Below are 8,354 nucleotides of genomic sequence, written 5' to 3' on the forward strand. Positions count from 1 at the left end.
CATTCAAACTGGCCTGTAAGCTACACAGTGTTGCGTTTCGTGTCTTTACACGAATGATAAATTCGTCACAAACATGTTAACACTCTAGACACCACTTTAATCGGCAAATCTTCACGAAACTTGCTCAGAACATTTTTCCTAATGATATATTGGTTGAGAAGTTAACTTGGACACGTGTGAAACAAACCCGGTTACTATATTAAATTTCAAAAAAGCTTGTGAACATTATAGAGGTTATTGTATTGTCCAATCTTGATGAAACTAGGTCAGAAACCTTTTGTTCAATGATATCTGCCAAGTTCAAAAACGCTTCCGGTCTGTTCAAAAACATAACCGCCAGTAATCGGGGCAGTGTTCCAAACATGATAATAGTTAACCTTGTGAACGCTCAAGATGTAAAATATATTGGTCAGTCACCATAAAACTTGCTCATACACATATTCCTATGATTTATCGACCGAGTTCCATAATGATTCGAGTCCGTTGAAAAACATGCCATGGTAGTTTTTCTTACATGTTTGTTTAATCCTTATGAACACTCTTGCACATTTATTTCACAATAATAAAACCCAGACGATTGGATCCGTACATTTATACAGTTCGATTCTGGGTCATATGGGATCAAACTCCACGTCATTATGTCAAACTAATGTAAAGCTTGTGAACACCTTAGAAAGGTAACATTTATCGTTAAGACTTCATGAAAGTTGGTCTTATCAATTTCCCGGTGTCAATAAATTTCAAACAGTAGGTCACTATGTTAAATTATGGAACAACCTGGCCACTTTTGTAGCCCAATATTTATGAAACGTTTTAGAACATTTTTTCTCAACAATATGTTTAGCGAGTTCGAAACTGGGTCACGCAACACTAGGATTCTTGGTCAAATAAATCGATACGACTTAAATCACTTTAGAGGCCAAATGTATTGCACAATCTTCATTAAACTTGTGTGGCTAAATGCGAAATTCGGCCATGTGGAATCAAACACTAGGGTTCTATGTCAAATAAAGAAAACGCTTACGGCAACATGTGTTGCCAAATGTTCATTAAACGTGCTCAGAACTTATTTACAAGTTCTATCTCAATCGAGTTTTAAACTTGGTAACATGGAGTAATAAACTAGGACACTAACTTATTTCAAAGGAAAAGCTTGTGGACACTCTAAATGCCAGATTAATTGTCACATATTCACAAAACTTTGTCAAACATTTTTCCAATGATATTTATATTTTGTCTGAGTTACGTAATGTCAAAACAAGGCTTCTATGTTGAATTCAAGAAAGAAGTTGTGCACACTCTAGAATTCACACATATAGTCCACAATTCATGAAACGTGTTCTTAACATGCGTTCTTGTGATTCTCCGCCGAATGTGATTTGATTCTAGTCGATTGCAAAACACGACCTACATGAGGCTGGGAAATTTTCCTTATCTAGCTTTAGCAAAACAATTGCAACGTTCTATAAATCACAACAAAACCTCATCGCAAAACTTGCTAAGTATATTCAAAACATTGTTTTGCTATTTTTGTTTAAAAAAACGTGGCTCGGAGATTGTCAGACAGTTTTATATTGAAACCTAGTGAACAATTCCTGCTCAGAACTGTTAAGTTCCATGGAGTCTCAGGCTTGGGCCTCAGGGCATTTGGGAATGTGGCCCTCTTGTTTCGCACTTTTTTTTACCAAATAACAGATAACATTTTAAGGTGTATGTTAAATTTGTGTATCGATAATGAAACTTTATTTCCCTCGTCCATATGTAGTATATGCAGGTCGAGGTAATCCTGATCCATACCGTACGTACATTTTTGTGTTAGTATGAGTAAACAGTTAACAGTGTTGTAATCAATTGTTAAAATATAATATCCTTATATATACATATACAATATATCATTTTCAAATGTTTAAACATCTTAAAAAAAGCAAATAAGTTTATTATAAAAACTGAAGAGCAAATGTAATGTTATGTAAAGCAGATGCACAAATTATTTTCATTGTGGAAGTATAAAAAACTTCGGACTAGTGACAATTTATAAAGTACTGGTACTTGGGATCTTCTAATGGTTGATTGTGGAGTTTTTAAAGGATACATAATATTCATATTATGATAGTGGGTCAGCATACAAACTTATAATTGCCCAATACTGTTGTTTTGTTTCATGACACTTAACATCGTTTTGGATATTTTAAAAGACATAGTCAGGCTCATTGTTAGCCCTTGTATGGATGGAACTATCCCCTTTCATAGGTATATGAATTTCTTCAATTCTAGCAAAAGAAAGAACTTATTTCTGGGTGTTTTTGCACATTATGTGCACATAAAAATTCAACAACATAATTCGTAATTCTCTATGTAAAACAGCAATCCCAAAACAGATGTTTCATAGTTTCCTAATTTTCTTTACAAAAATTGCACAGATTATCCTGCAAAATGTTCATTTTATACAAAAGAGATTTAGTTCCTAGGATTCTATCTACTATTCTTGTTGAAACCATTGAGTGTGCGTATTTTTGGAAATATTAAAAACGGGATTATGTACTATTTTCCATTCAATGTCATTGAAAAATGTATTACACTTTGTTTGGCAAGTCGGTATATCAGAATTGATAATAGAAGATTAATAAAAACAATACACATAAACCGATTACATACAATTAGATTCATGAAAAAGGCACGTGAAAAAATAATTACAAATAAATATAACCGGTACCTACTATTGGAATTGTCAATGGAAAATCAATCACTTGAATAGGGATAACCAGATTTATTAAAAGACCGGGTAAAAAACAGTGTTAAGTATATGTAGATGGTACGTTTTTTATATGTTTAAAAAAGTAACATAGCTGGTTATCCTTTGTTTGAATAAATAACGAAAAAACGTTTTAATTTCATGGTTGTTCATGGCAGACTTTTCAACTTTGATTAATGTCTTAACGATTATTTGAGCATCGTGGTATTTGTTAATTTTCGTCTTTTGCAGGAGGTATTACTTTGTATCGCCTTATCTTGAGAATGGAGACCTGTATATAGCGATTGCCGAGGACAGAGTTTGTACAGAGAAAGATATTTCCCTTCTTTGTCCAACCAGGATAAAAATCATGTATCAGATTGCATGTGCTATAGACTTTATGCACACCGAAAATAAATTCAGGTTGGCGTTTTCTGAACACATTATATACATATTTGAATTAATACATGACTGAACCGCTATCATAACTAGCCCACTAGCGGTTTGACAAGAACGGACTGTATGTCCATGTTAAAGAGACCCAATTGTCGTGGTAAGCTTTGTCTGCAGGGGCATAAACACAATTGCTGTGTATACAATTTCTAGTCGATGCGACGCAACAAATATTTAAACAACGGAATTTTCGGTTTCAGAGTTTCTCATTTTTTATGCTCCCCCAATTATTATAAAAAAATTGGGGGGGGGGGTAGCATATAGTCGCCGATTCGTCTGTCCGTCCGTGCACAATTTTTTCCCGGGCTGTTTCTCAGCAATTAATGACCAGATTTCAATTACACTTTATGGGAAGATTCACTACCAAGAGGAGATGTGCATATTATCAGCCGGTTCTGGTCAGATAATTTTTCACAGAGTTATTGCCCTTTGAAATTTTCCATTAACTGTACATATAGTGCAATTCTTGTCCGGGCTATTTCTCAGCAACTTATGACCGGAATTCAATGAAACTTTATGGGAAGCTTTACTACCCAAGAGGACATGTGCATATTATCAGCCGATTCTCGTCGGATGCTTTTTCACAGACTTATGGCCCTTTGAAATTTTCCATTAATTGTACATATCGTGCAATTCTTGTCCAGGCGATTTCTCAGCAACTAATGACTTGAATTCAATGAAAAATATGGGAAGCTTCACTACTAAAAGGAGATGTGCATCTTAATAGCCGGTAATCGTCGGATGATTTTTCACAGAGTTATGGCCCTTTGAAATTTTCCATTGTACATATAGTGCAATTCTTGTCTGAGCAATTTCTCAGCAACTTATTACGGGAATTTAATGGAATTTTATGGAAAGCTTCACTACCAACAGGAGATGTGCATATTATAAGCCGGTTATGGTCGGGTGATTTTTCACAGAGTTATGGCCCTTTGAATTTTTTTATAAGCTGTACATATAGTGCAATTCTTGTCCGGGCTATTTCTCCCCAACTACTAACTGGAATTCAATGAAGCTTTATGGGAAGATTTACTACCTTGAGGAGATGCGCATGTTATTTGTGGGTTTGAGTTAGATGACTTATTTAGAGAGTTATGGCCCTTTGAATTTTTTAAGTTGCTAAACCATCCATCGTATGAATTTGTCCACATTTATGCCCGTCAAGACGTTTCCTTTTATCTGAATATATAGTGCACTGTTGTGACAAAAAAACCTTTGGGGAGCTTCACCCGTCTCCGACGGTTTCTTGTTCCCAATATCAGTCAACATAAATGTGGTGATCCACGATTATGGGACTTTGGACCAAAAGAACATAATTGGAACAAGTGTCACTACAGGACCATTATATGATCTCACGTGCCAACTATGTTAGACATTGGCTTGACAGTGAAAGTAAATCTGTTTGCTGCCAGGGGGCCTCATTTAAACAAGTTTTAAAAGGACCTCTCGATTATGTCTATTTATATATTTATCAACTGTGATTACTTTGGGCTGTGCGGTGTCATAATAGTAGATTGTTTAACAAGTTTTGCGTTTTTAAGTCTTCTATTTTACAACTAGTGCCCCTATATGGCGAGATCAGTTTCGGCCCAGGGGCATAATTTGAAGAATCTTGTAAGATTAAAGCTTCGAAGAAAATATGAGCGCCTTGGGTCTTGTTGTTTCAGACAAAACTATTTAAAAACACATTTATCTTTAAAAAAAAAACATATGTACAAATGATGATCTCCGGGGCGAGGGTAGTTCTTACCTCAGGCGAATAATTTCAACAAACTGAATTCACGACCACAAAACGCTATTGCATGCCAATTCATAAACATCTTGGCTATGTAGTTTCATGGACTATTTTCTTGAAATTGTATGTTAAAAACCCCATGTTTTGCGCCGTGATCAAATTTATCAATTAACATTACGAACAGTTTTCATAGAGAAACATCACTCTGAAAATTTATGTTGAATTTCGTCAAATTTGTAAAGTGGGTTTGAGATTTCATATTATTAGAACGCTGACGTATGTACTGACGTACGACGCATATACAAATGGTGTGACTGTTTGCGTACATTACGTTCGAAGGGCTTGATAATGTGGGACGGACTACTTCTTTATTGACTTGCTTCATCTTTTTATAAACAGTTCTTTGGCGAAAAACTAACTCAGGTGCAACGGAAGAGCCCTGTCAGTTTTTCTTTCTCTTGCAAGATTCGACGACAAAACAATTTCTTACAGTGTTCAATATTTTTATATAGGGTACACAGGCTAGCACTTGACAAACCTGAAAAAGAATTAAAATGAGAACAGTCACATTGCAGTCTCAAATATGTGAATTAATAATCAGAGTGAAATTTTGTATTGTTAACAAATTGTGTGTAATAACTGAACTTAAGTTTTTGCGTTCAACCATAAACATTAGAACTTGCATATGAATGTTTCAAACGGTTGAATTAAAATGTATCTTTTTTTACATTGGTATTATAAATATATGTCTTTTGTTTTAAAGGAGAACAGTGTTGCATATGGATATTAAGTCCAAACATATTGTCCTGGATAACTACTTCAACGCAAGATTGATTAACTTTGGACTCTCAAGAGAATTTGAAGAAGATGGTGATACGTCGCTACTGAATACGTCGATATTTACGTCCAAAGAAGGAACTCTAGGATACTTTCCAATCGTTCAACACCAATTTCTGACAAAAAACAATGATTATTATAGATTTGGAGTAGGTGAGTATTCACTGTCGCAAAAAAACAATGAATGTGCCCCTCTTTTAAGAAATGGGCTGCATTGCCTTTTATTTAGCAATCGTTTGGTCGGTTTTTTGGTCAATCGGACCTTGGACATTTTCCTGTCTTCAAGATATCTAGAGAACGCTTTGATTTATAACCAAACACACAGGACTATTAGCTATCTGGGACTTAAGAAAGATGCAAATCGATTTTGAGGTGAAAGGGCTTATTAAGTTAATTTGTTTTCGCCTGATAACTTAATTATAGTTTAACTGAAGAAAATAAAAATTGGTGCGGTGGTTAGTCCCGAGAAAATGAAGACGCGGATTGATTTTGAGGTAACCATATCAAAGATCAATGTGAAACGGCCTTGTGACTGGGAATTTTTGTTGGCAGTATTTTAAGAACGATTTTACCTGCGATAATGCACAGATGTAGGGTGATAACCTTTGAGGAAAATAAGTCGCATCTTGAATTTAAAATCACCAGGTCAATGTCACGTGAGTTTAAACATGTTTGATCAAATTAGTTTCTACATGTTATTTCAAGAACACTATGCCCTCGGTTCCTCTATATTTGTCTGTTGTCGTTTGCTTCAAAAAACTAATGACGAAAACTAATTTGAGGTCAATACGCCAAAGTTGAGGGGCACAATAAAATGCTACACGTTATACGTTCTTACACAATAGCTTTAGAATGCCTCGCAAATGCTCCAGCTATAGCAAGAGTGGTTAAATTGGTAGAAAGTACGATGATTATTAAAATTTGTGTGATCCGGTTGTCAAAAATCGAGGTCACGAGGGGGCTTTTATTACAAAATTGGTTTCTGTACAATATCTATAGAATACTTATGATCATAAAAATAAGTATGCTGGTAAATCTTGACACAGAATTACCTATATAATTTTCAATTGTGCTTTGACCTATGATGATGCAGGTTAGTATTAAGTGGATAGTTGTGTCAATTGGAAGATGCCAATAGATTTCGAAGTCACAAAGTCAAAGGTCAAGGTCACATTGTTTGCTTAAAGAAATTCGTTAAGGCACTATATTGAGTAAAGACTGGAAATACGATCATACGACCATATGCATTGGTATAGTTCTTTCATCGGAGAAAAATAATATACAATCTCAAGGTCTCATGGGGATTTGACATTTCGTGTTGGTACTATAATTTGAGGACGAGTTGACATGTGGGGAAATGAAAGAGCATTTAGGTTTGATGTCAACAGGTAAAATGTGAATGAAACATGAACGTTTATCAAATAAACAGTGAATATATATTCAGTTACTCTAGCATGCTAGAAACCTTATCATATAGTGTGTTCTTTGACTTATGCCAGGGAACCAATTCCCCCAAAACAACCAAAGTTGAAACAACTAATCTTTTTGATAAATTGATAAGTATTGCCTTCCTTAAAAAATATATATAGATAGATGCGCTTCATATAAATAATACGTCAGCATTTCTCGTAGAACTCACAAATTATGTACATACGAGTTAACATCGTGTGTATAGAAAGTGTATACGCAATTTAAGTACAAGTGAGTAAACGACAGATTTTGATAAAATTAAAATTAGACGTTATACTTACGCTGACCGCCTCTGAAGACTGAAAATACATTGCTGATATGCACGTGGAGTAGAAATGCTGCATGCACACAGCACAAATAAAACTGTTGTAAAAATCACATATACGCAAAATAAACCTTCATCTGCAACATCAGAAGATGAATTGTATTATTAAATACAGTCGAGGCATCGGTTTTCTGATCTAGAGGCTACTTTGGCGTACGCAAATATACATTGCTCAGTCGTACCAAAACACTCCTATGGATTTTTAGGGCAACAGGTAAACGTATAAGATCACACGAGTGTTTAAATGAAACGTGCTTCCACACAATATATAAAGTCTTGACAAAGGATGGACTCCTATGACTTTCAAACGCAGAGATCAAAGATCAAGGTCAAAAGGACGACGTCTGCAAGTCATAGCTGAGAGTAAATGACCTTCTAACAGGAGAACTAATTAATTATAGATATTATGTTTAAGTAATATTAACAGAATAACTATAAACCTGCTACATATTCATTTGGAATAGTTCGTCTTATTTTTTTCAAACTTGTTTCGAGCTTAACCATGGAAATTAAATTATATTTGTTCAAGTATCGAACAAAACATGCTTGCTACATATTTTTGTTCACTTGTTTTGTGCGTTTGTAATGATATACATTAATCAGAATCTTTTAAGTGAATATCTTTATATACATTATGCTTAGTAATGTGTAACACCGCGTTGTTGTTAGCTAGTTAAACAAAACGACTATAAGAATGCCGCGTCACTACTATCGATATTCATTTTGATCCCCTGAACTTATGGCTTGAAGTATGTTTGACGGATGAAAACAACATACCTCTCCTTCCCTGACACGTATGTTAA

The sequence above is a fragment of the Dreissena polymorpha genome, chromosome 13 (genome assembly GCF_020536995.1).
Source record: "Dreissena polymorpha isolate Duluth1 chromosome 13, UMN_Dpol_1.0, whole genome shotgun sequence".
Classification (NCBI taxonomy): Eukaryota; Metazoa; Mollusca; class Bivalvia; order Myida; family Dreissenidae; genus Dreissena; species Dreissena polymorpha.